We start from the raw sequence: 15,157 nt of genomic DNA, 5'->3' as shown, positions 1-15,157 counted from the left end.
TGGCAGCTAAAGAAAGAAAACAAAAACATCAAATTACAAAATGGTTATTATCTAAAACAGTCAAAACGATTAGTTATTAGCAGAGATAAAATTTTTTCAGATTTTATCATTTTCAAAAAATCCTAGGAAAGAGCTGCCAGAGAACATAATGGACAACGTCTTTAAGATTTCACTGATGATGCAGATACATGCTTCTTTGACCTTAGGCATACAGTGAAGTCATTGATGTGTACAAGACTTTCTAAGCCATAGAAAGTTAAATTATGATCTAGGGATGATTTTTACTAGAGGTAAGGATAAAACCAGGATGAGATAGAAATGTGGTGGAACAGGATAGTTAGTATGTCCCTTACAGTGGGGGGCCCACAGAATGTATTGTACAAAGACACGTCTAACAGTGAAAAGCAGTGCTAGTGACAATTGTGCTGGGACAACAGGTTCAAGAAGGAACAGTCCCAGGCAAAATGGAACATGTAGTCACCTCACTTAAAAACAGCATTCTTAAGAGTTAGGAGACAGTTTGATCAAATTTACAGAATGCCATTTTAAAAGAATATGTCAATCCCCGAGACTAAAACAAATCTCCATACACAGCTCACAGTCTTCCTAGACATCCACAGAGATTAGCCCCTATAGGCTATTAATTTAAAATTTTACAAATAGCGTTAAAAAACATTTGAACTTTAAAAAAATGCATAATTCATACATGTAACCCATCAAATACTTTGTTCTTCCACGCCTTATACGTGTATACACACATCATTTTACAGTTGCCATGTTAGCATAGGTAACAATTTTGTGTTTCTGTCTTTTTCAGGGTTGTAAATTGTCATGACCTTCATCATTTTAATGCCTACACGGTACCCCAGTGAATGGGGTTATATGTTAGATCTATTTACACATTATTCTTTTGTTAGATATTTAGGTTGTCTCCTATGATTTGCTATCACAAATAATGTGGAATAAAATTATTCCATTCCTGGTCTACATCATTGAAAGAGCCAGCTGATAACAAAATGGGAATACCTTTAAAATGAGAAAAGTTTGGTTACATCTGTGTCCTTGGCATCAAAGTTAAACTATGCAGAGCTGTTCCATGGGAAGGTAACAGCCTGAGGAGGCTGAAATGCCCTCTCCTGGTTTTGGCCATTGTAGATTTTGGACATACAGGCATCTGATGAGAACCATTGTCTCAGTCCTTTTGCTCCCTTGTTAGAACAGAGCAGACCAGAAAGTCAGGGTCCAATTTTTTGGTCAAAAATATATGTTTAAACACACATGTTTATCTACAGACACTATAACGTTTCTTAGAAATGATCCACTATGTTTCCTAAGAAGAGACATTGGGGAAAAATAATGCCCTTTATGTGTTTTCTATTAAAAACATAACTGTGCAAAGACATGTATATAAAACTGGTTTTTTCAAACTGTCTTTTTGTTACAGCAAAAAAGAAAAATAAAGAAGTATTTTTTAAAAAAATAGAATTAATTTAAATATTTGTCATAAAGAGATTGATTAAATAAATATGGCACATCAACAAAATGAAGTAATCTGCAAATCCTGATAAAAAGATGTCAAATACATATCATTGAGAGAAAAATTTGAATGTGTAATCCCATCTGTGTAAGGCAGAACAGAAGCATCTACACACATACACACACACACACACACACACACAAAAGCTTTTAAAGTTGTGGAAAAACAAGAACAAATTGATAGTAGTTTACCTTTAGGGGAGAGTTCTGGAGGTTGATAATATTAAGGATAATTTTTACTTTTTACCTTACACCATTTTCTATAGTCATAATTTTTCACCATGTGCATAATCATAATAATAACTAAGCAACAAACAAAGAGATTGGCCAGGAGGCATTGACAGACAACCTATTTCCTGTTAAGTGCTATGGTAGATATGAAAGTATATGAGACATAGTACCTCTTCTTACCAGTGGAGCCACCCTGGACTGTTTAAACTTTCTTAGTCTCAACAAAATGTACAGAAATCATCCGGAACCTGAAGCTAGATAAAATCAAGTTCAACTTTCATTTCTGATACCAGCTAGGAGGTCTTGGACAAGCCAACTAATTGTTCCAAGTTTCAGTTTCCTCAACTGGAACTAAGAATAATGCTTATTTCATGGAGTTCTGATGTGGTTCTGATAATGACTGTCTCATAGTAGATGCTTGGCAAATATTATTAGCTCTGAATACAACTTCAAAGGGATCAGAATCACATTAACATTTTCCAGGGGTTCTATGGAAAATAGTTGTCTGAGAATTCTACAAATGAATATTATGAAGTCGTAAGTCTGAAAAACACTCTTTCTGAGACTCACAATGGATACCAGCCTGTTAAAGGTTCTGATAGTTGCAGTAAAGTATTTATTAACCCAGATTTTCCCAAATATGTTTGGCTCCTTGCTGAAGGCCTCCCCAGGTCTTCTTATTTTTATAGTGAAATCACCGGTAGAATAAAACATTGCTATTAATAAATTAATACATTCAGATTTAAATGGATAACTTTTAATACTACCTCTACTACTACAATTACTACTACTAATACACTCACACTTTACCTAAATATTCTGGAAGAGTATGAGGTGACAAGTTTTGCAAATGAGGATTCTAGTTGCACTCGATCACTGTCAGGTTGCATAATATTACCATAGAGAAACACCCACCACCCACTAATGTCTATTGCAGGCAGAGAAGAAAAAATTAATAATCAATAGTTATCACCAAGGGTTATTTGTTGTTTTATTAAAGAAATGTCCCTAGACTTAAACTAGACATACTTATAAGTAAATGAAGATGAATGGACTATTGTGTTTCAATTTTATCCTCTGCTGTTCCCTCATCTTTAGATACCACTTTTCGTTTTGAAAAGATTATTTGATACTATTACCCTTAAAGGCTTTGAAAACCTTATAAAGCTGTAGTTTTTTAAAAGACTTTGTAATTAGGCATACCTAAGTTTGTCTAACTTCGTCATTCAGCCTCTTAGTAGTTACTAGTTACTGCTAGTAATTTGAACTTAATCAGTTTCGTGATTTTTAGGGCATGTTACTTAACACTGGACCTCAACGTTTTCATCTATAAAATTGGCATGATGATATCTATTTCACATGGTTTGATAGATTGCTTCCAAAACTGAATTCCATGATTCCTCATCTTGTATTATCCATGGTCTTTGACAATGTGACCTTAAAGCTCCTTAAATCGACAGTTGGAGCCTATTTTCCCATTCTTTAAATATAGTCTAGATTGGGACTGTTGAGGCAGATGTGAGATTGAAGAGGCAGATGTGACACTATGCCAGTTCGGATCCTAGGCTCCTCCAAAAGGTATTGCATGTTCCTGCTCTTGCTCTGAGAACCCTGCCCAGCCATCATGTGAACAAGCCCTGGCTAGCCTGCTGGATGTTAAGAAATCATATAAAGGAGAAGCCTGTTGTTCTAGCCGAGGTATCCCAAGCCTAGAGCCAGCCACTCTCCAAACATATAGGAAAACCAGCCTGATCGTTAGAGCCAGCTACCTGATCTGCAGCTGACCCGTAGGCTAATGAGCCAAGACTAGAAGAACCACCAAGCTACTCATGGATTTGTGAGCAATAATAAATGCCACTGAATTTGTAAATACTTGTTATGTGGAGAAAGCTAACTGATACACATGGCTATTTTATCAATTAAGTAAGTTAACATATTTATATTTATGTTTTTATCACAAACTCTGATATTTGTTTCACACATATGCACTAACAACTAATAGAATAGTATGCTTTTTAATAAAAGCATAGTAGAAACCTCATTTTAAAGTATTGTAATGGCTCAATGCTGAAGGACACAGCAGTTCCATTGTCATTAGATACCAAATTGTTTAATTCTATTTGCTGACCATGACAGTCAATAATGTTCTAAGTTGTTATGGTAACTTTCCAGCAGCTGAGAAAAACTGATACACAGATGAAAGCTATCCATGCACTTCTAAGGTTTAATCTGAATAAAAAATTTAAATATTGTTTGTTCACATATCCCCGGCGTCTAGCACAGTTCCGGGTGTGGAATTAGTGCTCTATTAGTGTAGTGCAGGGGTTAAGACCAGGGACTCAGAAGTCAGACGATCTGAGTCTAAACCCCAGTTTCCATATTCACCTTGCCTTACCTCAGTTTCTCCATCTGTAAAATGAGTATAACAGCAGTACTTATTTCTTCTATTGGTAGAAAGGACTAAGTGATATTCTTTAGGCAAAATACTTAGAATGAGACCTGGCAGAGTGAGTGCAAAATAAATATTAGCTATTTCTCCTTGTTGAGTGATTTTTTTTAAAACAAACTCTTGGAAATAGAGCCTGTGTGGCATATAGTCATCTTAGTGGACATGTGTGGATAGCCATCCTAGTACCTGTTGATTCTCTGTAGCTCTCAGAAGCTCTCTTGCAAACACAAAGACAAACATCAAAGAGAAAACTACAAAGGAAACAAAGATTCTAGAGATTCAGTGAAGAATTTAAATGACATGTCTCGGTAATTCTGATGAAACAGAACTGACATAAATAACATTCTGTTAATTCAGGAGTATTGCCAGCATGTGGAGAGTATAAGGTTCTCACCCAATATTATGTCTGCAAAAGGCTTCCATCAAATGGAGCCCACTCTCCATTATCCATGACTGACGAGTAGGCTATCAAGAGTGCTCTCCCCCATTTCATTTTGGCCATTGATTCCCCAACAAACCTTGTCCAGAACTGTGGCATCATGCAAATTCTCACTGAATTATCCAGACTAATGACCTAAAACCGACACCTGGATGCTGATTTCAATTAGAGATGGATGGACAAGTTATTTTCACACAACACTTATCCTTCCTTCCCGTTTTTATTTCCTAATCACGAAGTCAAAAATCTGGTTACAGAGTCAGTGAGGTGGGTAAGCAGCTTGGAGTTGAGATAGATCACACACATGAAGCATAAAATAGAAAGCCAAATTTTCAAGAATCATCTCAAAACAAAGTTGCTCTTGTGAATCTCTTCATTTTTCTTTTCCAGAACCACTGTGCATCAAATCAAATGGAAAAACTATCCCTCCAATTTCTTGGTAGAAGTAAAGTGGTGTATAAATTATCCCTAACCTTCATATAATTTCCCCTTGATTTCAGATTTAGATTCTCCATTCTCTGAAGCATTCTAATGTAAATTTTCGAATTTCATCTTCTCAGTGACCACATGGGGATCATGTAAGGTCAAGTTGTCCTCATTTAATTTATCCTGTCATACATATATATAAACACACACATTCATATACATGCATACATGTATATGTATGTATATAAAAGCTTAAGTCCTCATTCCTTAAAGAAAATGACAGAATGGAAAAACCAACCAACTAATATTTGTAGAACAATGAAGTCATACAAAAAGTTGCCTAAATACTACCAATGGAAATGTAATTCTAACAGTAAGATAATCAGATAGGCTGCTTCCTGTTTACCTAATTATGCCAATAGATAACTAGGCAACTCTTTTAAACCAATTACTTGGATATAGCCTAGAAATGTTCTTGCCTCTCTGTTATCACATGAACAGTTTATCTTCTCAGTTAGGCATAGATTTCTTCCAACCAAGAGAAATCTTCCTTTCATAGTAAGGAAACCCCCAAGAACAAAAAAGAAAATCAGAACTGAGATTACCACCCATCTTTTCTATACTGTGCAGTTCGTTGAAGTTCCACAGAGAAATAATGTTGCTCTGAGTTGATTTTCCTCTGGGAAGCACCCGGAAAAATTAACAGCTACCTAGGGACTTAGCTTTTGTCAACAATGAACCAAATAAAACTTTCCAAACCCATTTAATTGTCTGCATGATGCAGTAAGACTTTCCCTATCTCCTTGCTCAGACATAATGCATCAATTTAAATAAAACCGGATTGGCATTCTCCAACCTAGTATTTATTCTCTCTTGGTGAACCAGCTGGCAGGTAAGATTAGTAAAGACAGGAGGAATCCATGCAGGCAAAACTAAGAAAGTCAAGCAGAGGAGAGACAGCCATTTCCAGAACAAGATAATGTAAATCTTCATCTAGCCTTCTTTAGATACTTGCACAATCTTTTAAAAATAGACATCATCATATTAACATGAAGTCACAAATTTCACTGCATCTGGGGTGGTTTCAGGAATCATAACCAAATTGCTACTACATCAAACCAATTTTTATCCATATTCAGCTCAACAAACCTGTGTTTGGTTAGGTATGCCCATGTTTTACATTTTTACCATGCCTATGGCTTTTGCTTTGTGCAGAGTCATAGCATGTAAGAGGAGGAAGGTGGTGGGGAACCAAGTGGGGTCTCCTCAATTCCCTGATTTAGTAACATTCAGTCTAAGCAGAGGCACAATCCACCCTGAGCATTTCCTCCTCTTTGTCTTTCCAATTCACCAACACCAAAAGTCACAGATGGGAGGACTGGACAGAGCAGAGTAAAACACCCATGTGTGGGTGGGCCTGTGGACCATTTGACTGTTACAGCTGTGGGCATCCCAGAGCTACCTTGGAGCAAATAATACAGTCTGTGCTCAGAACATGTTTGCTCAATGAAGATCTGGATGGCTGAAAAGATGGTGGAAGCCTCTCGAGAACCTAAAAGTCCCGGGGGTGGGCCACTGTACCCTTAACAATGCAGATTTGGCCACCTCTTTATGGAAGTCCATATGGAAATGGAGAAAGAGCAGGAGAGAGAGTGAGACACTAATTACCAGCTCCTCCTTGCACAATCAGGTTCAAAACAAAAGGAGAGAGCCTCTCACTTTGGAGAAATGGAAACAACAGTATCTAATTCATGAAACCTAAAATCTGGAAAGATCAAGAAGATGATACCTCTACTCTCCCAGAAAGCCACCCAAGGATGGCCACTGTCAGCGGGAGGTCAGATTCCATGAGAAGGTCACCATTGTTTAACATGTCAGGACTGGTCTTGGCATCCCAGATGCACTGTTATTGAGCCTGTGATGCTAGCCTGGTCTACAAGTTTGAGAAACATCTAGTCAAAACATGAAGGTAAAATATTTACAAAGAGTGAGAGTCAGGGAGAGACTGAATCTGTACTAAGTAAATATTTCACTTTAAATGTACCAGTATTTCTCTCTTTTCCCCTACTTTGTCTCCAACTTAGAAGGAAAGACATCATTATCAACCCTTAGGGAGGTGGAGCATCTGAGAGTCTATAAGGGCTCCTCATGCTCAGCTGCTGGAACTCCCTGGAGTCTAGGAAACATCACAGGTCTGCAGACACTGAGGTCTCTCCACCTGTGGAAGGTGGCACTCATCCCATTATGGGATAACTGAGGCCTTGATGATGTTAAAAGTTGATTCTTCTACTTTGCAGGTAGTAGATTCTTATCTGTTTGGGGATCTAGGCACATCTGTTTACAACTGACCAACAATTATTCGTGGAAATGCTGTGCTTGTCATTCTACAGCCACAAATGAAAGTGGTTAAAAATTGTAATCTAGGCAGTGATTATGGGGGTGAGATGGTGATATGGTTTGGATCTGTGTCCCCACTTAAACCTCATTTTCAACTGTAATCCTCAGTGTTGGAGGTGGGGCCTGGTGGGAGGTGATTGGAACACAGGGGAGGATCTTTCATGAATGGTTTAGCACCATCCCCTTGGTGCTGCTCTCATGATGGGTTCTCATGATATCTGGTTGTTTAAAAGTGTGTGGCATCTCCCTCTCTTTCTTCCTGCTCTGGCCATGTAAGATGTGCCTGATTCCCCTTTGCTTTGTGCCATGATTGAAAGCTTCCCAAGGCCTCCCCAGAAGCTGAGCAGATGCCAGCATCATGCTTCCTGTATAGCCTGAAGAACCATGAACAAATTAAACTTCTTTTCATTATAAATTACCCAGTCTCAGGTATTTTTTATAGCAATCCTGGAATAGGCTAATGCAGATGGAAACAGTCATTATTTTTTATTGGTGCTGGCAAATATTCCCTGACCAAGTCAAGCTTTTACCCTTGGCACAAAGCAGCAGCAAATATTATTTTTTCTGTGGTTCTCTATTTAAAATGTGTGCCTGCTCTTCTGTGTAAGGGAGCATTCTTTTCTGCTGACCAGAAAAGTAAAGATGCCCAGATGTCTAGAAAGAGCTGTGGAGGAAAGACATCATTATCAACCCTTAGGGAGGTGGAGCATCTGAGAGTCTATAAGGGCTCCTCATGCTCAGCTGCTGGAACTCCCTGGAGTCTAGGAAACATCACAGGTCTGCAGACACTGAGGTCTCTCCACCTGTGGAAGGTGGCACTCATCCCATTATGGGATAACTGAGGCCTTGATGATGTTAAAAGTTGATTCTTCTACTTTGCAGGTAGTAGATTCTTATCTGTTTGGGGATCTAGGCACATCTGTTTACAACTGACCAACAATTATTCGTGGAAATGCTGTGCTTGTCATTCTACAGCCACAAATGAAAGTGGTTAAAAATTGTAATCTAGGCAGTGATTATGGGGGTGAGATGGTGATATGGTTTGGATCTGTGTCCCCACTTAAACCTCATTTTCAACTGTAATCCTCAGTGTTGGAGGTGGGGCCTGGTGGGAGGTGATTGGAACACAGGGGAGGATCTTTCATGAATGGTTTAGCACCATCCCCTTGGTGCTGCTCTCATGATGGGTTCTCATGATATCTGGTTGTTTAAAAGTGTGTGGCATCTCCCTCTCTTTCTTCCTGCTCTGGCCATGTAAGATGTGCCTGATTCCCCTTTGCTTTGTGCCATGATTGAAAGCTTCCCAAGGCCTCCCCAGAAGCTGAGCAGATGCCAGCATCATGCTTCCTGTATAGCCTGAAGAACCATGAACAAATTAAACTTCTTTTCATTATAAATTACCCAGTCTCAGGTATTTTTTATCTGGCAGGTAAGATTAGTAAAGACAGGAGGAATCCATGCAGGCAAAACTAAGAAAGTCAAGCAGAGGAGAGACAGCCATTTCCAGAACAAGATAATGTAAATCTTCATCTAGCCTTCTTTAGATACTTGCACAATCTTTTAAAAATAGACATCATCATATTAACATGAAGTCACAAATTTCACTGCATCTGGGGTAGTTTCAGGAATCATAACCAAATTGCTACTACATCAAACCAATTTTTATCCATATTCAGCTCAACAAACCTGTGTTTGGATAGGTATGCCCATGTTTTACATTTTTACCATGCCTATGGCTTTTGCTTTGTGCAGAGTCATAGCATGTAAGAGGAGGAAGGTGGTGGGGAACCAAGTGGGGTCTCCTCAATTCCCTGATTTAGTAACATTCAGTCTAAGCAGAGGCACAATCCACCCTGAGCATTTCCTCCTCTTTGTCTTTCCAATTCACCAACACCAAAAGTCACAGATGGGAGGACTGGACAGAGCAGAGTAAAACACCCATGTGTGGGTGGGCCTGTGGACCATTTGACTGTTACAGCTGTGGGCATCCCAGAGCTACCTTGGAGCAAATAATACAGTCTGTGCTCAGAACATGTTTGCTCAATGAAGATCTGGATGGCTGAAAAGATGGTGGAAGCCTCTCGAGAACCTAAAAGTCCCGGGGGTGGGCCACTGTACCCTTAACAATGCAGATTTGGCCACCTCTTTATGGAAGTCCATACGGAAATGGAGAAAGAGCAGGAGAGAGAGTGAGACACTAATTACCAGCTCCTCCTTGCACAATCAGGTTCAAAACAAAAGGAGAGAGCCTCTCACTTTGGAGAAATGGAAACAACAGTATCTAATTCATGAAACCTAAAATCTGGAAAGATCAAGAAGATGATACCTCTACTCTCCCAGAAAGCCACCCAAGGATGGCCACTGTCAGCGGGAGGTCAGATTCCATGAGAAGGTCACCATTGTTTAACATGTCAGGACTGGTCTTGGCATCCCAGATGCACTGTTATTGAGCCTGTGATGCTAGCCTGGTCTACAAGTTTGAGAAACATCTAGTCAAAACATGAAGGTAAAATATTTACAAAGAGTGAGAGTCAGGGAGAGACTGAATCTGTACTAAGTAAATATTTCACTTTAAATGTACCAGTATTTCTCTCTTTTCCCCTACTTTGTCTCCAACTTAGAAGGAAAGACATCATTATCAACCCTTAGGGAGGTGGAGCATCTGAGAGTCTATAAGGGCTCCTCATGCTCAGCTGCTGGAACTCCCTGGAGTCTAGGAAACATCACAGGTCTGCAGACACTGAGGTCTCTCCACCTGTGGAAGGTGGCACTCATCCCATTATGGGATAACTGAGGCCTTGATGATGTTAAAAGTTGATTCTTCTACTTTGCAGGTAGTAGATTCTTATCTGTTTGGGGATCTAGGCACATCTGTTTACAACTGACCAACAATTATTCGTGGAAATGCTGTGCTTGTCATTCTACAGCCACAAATGAAAGTGGTTAAAAATTGTAATCTAGGCAGTGATTATGGGGGTGAGATGGTGATATGGTTTGGATCTGTGTCCCCACTTAAACCTCATTTTCAACTGTAATCCTCAGTGTTGGAGGTGGGGCCTGGTGGGAGGTGATTGGAACACAGGGGAGGATCTTTCATGAATGGTTTAGCACCATCCCCTTGGTGCTGCTCTCATGATGGGTTCTCATGATATCTGGTTGTTTAAAAGTGTGTGGCATCTCCCTCTCTTTCTTCCTGCTCTGGCCATGTAAGATGTGCCTGATTCCCCTTTGCTTTGTGCCATGATTGAAAGCTTCCCAAGGCCTCCCCAGAAGCTGAGCAGATGCCAGCATCATGCTTCCTGTATAGCCTGAAGAACCATGAACAAATTAAACTTCTTTTCATTATAAATTACCCAGTCTCAGGTATTTTTTATAGCAATCCTGGAATAGGCTAATGCAGATGGAAACAGTCATTATTTTTTATTGGTGCTGGCAAATATTCCCTGACCAAGTCAAGCTTTTACCCTTGGCACAAAGCAGCAGCAAATATTATTTTTTCTGTGGTTCTCTATTTAAAATGTGTGCCTGCTCTTCTGTGTAAGGGAGCATTCTTTTCTGCTGACCAGAAAAGTAGAGATGCCCAGATGTCTAGAAAGAGCTGTGGATGTATTTTAATTATTTTTTACTCAACATAATTTATGGGTCCACATCTGGATATATCTTTGTAGGTTCATCCCTTTTCTATTAATCTGTTATCATAAAACTTCCATGTTATGTCCTCCTGTGTGCACGAGGATACCTGAGCCTTCTTCTGATGTAACCAAGATGGAAGCTTCAATGAAGTGTCTTTATATCACCAAAGCAAGGAGGAATCTGACAAAAGTCTTCCCAGAGGCTACCTGTGAAGCATGTCCTTGTTTGGTGGTTCCATCCAGTGGCTGCTGTGGGATGAGATAAAGCTGCAGGAAGCAGAGGAGCCAAGGCTAATTCTTCCTTATTCAAACTATGGATTATCTCAACCCTTGATACTCTTCCCATTCCATCTATCTCCTGAGTCCTGGGTCATTTTCATTGCTCATTATCACCAGCACTAGAGGGAAGACAGAGGAAATGAAGGAAGTTGAAATTCAAATGAATAGATTCTACCACTTGTTAGCAGCTCAGCTCACAAGTACACCAAGGGAGGAGGCTTCAGCTCTTCTGTGGGTTTCAATTCTCCTTGCTATTCTTGTACCCCATGCTGCCAGGCAATATCGAGTGGGCTGTATGGAAACGATCTCTGGGATGAAAAAAGAAGTGGGGGTAGCTCCCTCTAACAGTAGCTTCTTCAAAGAAAAGAAAAAGCAATTATATGCTCAGCGGCAGCATGCCACACAGAGAAGCCCAAATTTTATTAAACAAACTCATATTTGGAAGCATACTATACCCTCAGAACTAGAGAGAAAGGAATGCTGAGAACATATTTAGAGCAATTATAATGCAGAGGATACACTGATTGTCATAGCAGCAAACATTTTAAATAAAGAGGACATTTCCTTAAAAGATTATGCTAAGGACAGCAAAAGCAGAAGCAAGCAAAGGCTGTATTAAAATCCAGAAGAAAAATGCATTAAGACCTTTAAAACCACTGTTACCAACACAGGTAGAATGGCAGGGAGAGAATAGAACCCTGGAGCAAATGGAATCGTCTTTTTCTCCCTGCACTTAAAAGATAAGAAAGGGTTGGACTACAGTCCCCAGTGCCCTGTCCTGCTCTCAATGGTGGACATTGTGAGGTACCACCTAGATGACCCTGCAACAAAGGGCTTGCCCCAGCTTCTGGGAGTGTAGGTTGCAGAGAGTTTTCAATTAGTGACCGCTTCAGGGATTGTCTCTGTGGCAGAGAGACACTTTGCCTTCCAGAAACAGCCCACATCCGATGACTGACCAGTGGGGGAGGATGAAGGTCTGGCTCCCTCAGCCTAATATGGGACAGCCCTGAAGGACCATTCTAGAGCCAGAGCTGGCTGTGAGGTTGGCTGAGGCTGTCGTTGGTTCTGCATCACAGCTCATCTTCTCCTTCTTGCCATTCCCTTCCACCCCATTCACAAATGTTGATCGCAAGGGTACTCCTTAATAAACCTCTTGCATGCCAAATCCCATCTCAGTCTTCTTCCCTAGGATCTTAACATGCAACAGTTAATAGTCACTAATCTTTGCCCACTCTGGCTTTTTTCTTTTCTTAACACTTTTTTTCTGAGCTGAATATGTACTTTTGTGAATGAGGTTGGTATATATCCCAAGAAGTTAAGTTATGTAACACATCAAAGAAGAAATGCAGGTAGGCTGGTGGGGGATGCCAAAGAGAAAAAGGCTATGAATGATCCAAATGGAAACTGAATAAAAAGATTGGGCTTCAAATTAAATATTTAAACAAGCAGGGTTGAAGTTACCATAAGGAGCATGGAAAATTAAGAAATAACCATTTACTGGCCGGGCATGGTGGCTCATGCCTGTAATCCCAGCACTTTGGGAGGTCAAAGCGGGCAGATCACGAGGTCAGGAGATGGAGATCATCCTGGCTAACATGATGAAACCCCATCTCTACTAAAAAATACAAAAAATTAGCTGGGCGAGGTGGCGGGCACCTGTAGTCCCAGCTACTCAGGAGGCTGAGGCAGGAGAATGGTGTGAACCTGGGAGGCGGAGCTTGCAGTCAGCTGAGATCTGGCCACTGCACTCCAGTCTGGGTGACAGAGCGAGACTCCGTCTCAAAGCGGGGGGGAAAAAAGGACTAAGCCTAAGAACTTAGTATTTTCTATCTGAGAGAGCTATTTCCAATAGAATCTTAGAGAATGTTTGCCACCAGAAAAAGATACCATAACTGAGAGACTGGACTAAGTTATCAGTGGAGCATATCTGGGCAGGTCCCCCCACTGAACCACTAAATGGGACACAGTATTTAAACCCCAAGTCGAGAGGAGGAAAGCAGGCAACTTGCTCAGTTAATGGAGATTCATGAAACTAAGATCCTTCTGAATTATTGTATATGAAATTTCCATCAATTGCACTGCCTAAGTAAATTAAGGTATAGTCATAAAATAGTAATAGTAAATAGTTTTTTTAAAAAATGAGGTATACATATATATATACACACATATATATATGAGTGAAGCTTGTATAGATTTGAAGTATATATGTGAATATATATATATAGAGAGAGAGCGAGAGAGAGAGAGGGGGAGTCTACTATGTCTTAATATTAAAAGAAAAAAAATGCCAGTTGCAAAACAGTCTGTGTTGTGGCATAATTCCATTTTAATTAGCAAATATCTGTATGGCATTATGTACTACTCTGATATCTTCACAATGACTAACTTATTTAATACTCATAACCATTTTTTGAGTTATTTACAATCATTATCCCCATTTTCCAGATGAAAAAAAAGAAGTACTGAGGCATACTGAAATTAGTTCCTCCAAGGTCACAGAGCTGGTAGGTGACTAAGCCAGAATTTGAACCCATGCAGAATCCATGCTAACCACTACATTGGACTTTCTCTCACTATTATCATGGCTGTGCAAACAAAAAGCATATCAAGTCAATTGAAGTTCTCTCTCTTGCCCTCTCTCTCACCACACTGAAGCTGGCTCTTGCAAAGAGGAAGTATCCTGATATCACCTTACATCTGAATGGTGTCTTAGGGTTTATAATGTACCTTTACAGAAGTGGAGTCATCATTACTATGCTTTGCAAAATTTTCAGTTCTTCTTCTTTGGGAAGTGGTAGGATTGCCCCCTCCACTCTCTCTATTTATTTATTAATTAGAGATTGGGTCTCACTGTGTCACCCAGGCTGGAGTGCCGTGGTGTGATCACAGTGTACTATAGCCCAAAACTCCTGGGCTCAAGGGATCCCCCTGATTCAGTCTCCCATGAGTAGTGGGGACTGCAGGCCTGTGCCACCATGCCCAGCTTCCAATCTCTTTGAAGTTAAGTGTGGCCATGTAATCACTTTGGCTGATGAGTCTGAGCAGAACTTGTGTGAGTTTTAGGCCTTCCCCAAGCCCCCCACCCCCAGCCCCAGTATTCCTTGGTCCATGAGTAAATAGGAAGACCATATTCCTCACTGATCCATATTGGACACACAACATGAATGAGAAAATAAACTTTTGTCCTTTTAAGCTTCTGAGATTTGAGGTTCATTTTTTACCACAGAATTATTGAGCCTAAGTTCACTGTCACAGTTGGGTATCCTCCTTACACAAACTAAGATTCAGAGAAATATAATGACTGGTCCTTGGTCACATACTAGTAAGACAGGTAGCATTTTGACAAGCAGAGACTAAAGGGAGGTGATCATTTTAGAAAACAAGAAAGTCAAGTAAAATCAAGAAGGCAAAAACAAATGAACAAACATGAAACCCCCCAAAAAACAACCAACAACAACCCCTGTGTGGGCCAGGTGCAGTGGCTCATGCCTGCAATCCCAGCGCTTTGGGAGGCCAACATGGGTGGATCACCTGAGGTCAGGAGTTAGAGACCAGCCTGACCAACATGGTGAAACCCCATCTCTACTAAAAATACAAAATTAGCTGGGTGTGGTGGTGCACGCCTGTAATCCAAGCTACTCGGGAGGCTGAGGCAGGAGAATCACTTGAAGCCAGGAAGTGGAGGTTGCAGTGAGCTGAGATTGCACCACTGCACTCCAGCCTGGGCAACAAGTGCAAAACTCCAACAAAAAAAAAAAAAAAAAAAAA

The 15,157-nt window shown here is 40.2% G+C and overlaps 1 protein-coding gene across 4 annotated transcripts in view; it reads right to left on the bottom strand.

Moving 5' to 3' along the window:
• Positions 1 to 15,157, bottom strand: part of LRRC3B (leucine rich repeat containing 3B) — a 97,016-nt gene that overhangs the window by 14,159 nt on the left and 67,700 nt on the right. The window contains exon 1 of one of the 4 annotated variants that reach the window (XM_011974817.1): positions 1,948 to 2,212. The exons of the other annotated variants lie outside the window; for them this stretch is intronic. The gene's annotated coding sequence lies outside the window, so the exon portion shown is untranslated. Of the gene's footprint in view, positions 1 to 1,947; positions 2,213 to 15,157 lie in introns of those variants that run through there. 4 annotated transcript variants of the gene reach the window in all.

The sequence above is a fragment of the Mandrillus leucophaeus genome, unplaced genomic scaffold (genome assembly GCF_000951045.1).
Source record: "Mandrillus leucophaeus isolate KB7577 unplaced genomic scaffold, Mleu.le_1.0 Scaffold149, whole genome shotgun sequence".
Classification (NCBI taxonomy): domain Eukaryota; kingdom Metazoa; phylum Chordata; class Mammalia; order Primates; family Cercopithecidae; genus Mandrillus; species Mandrillus leucophaeus.
Note: the sequence above shows the minus strand (reverse complement) of the source record. Positions and strands in the feature narration are given on the sequence as shown.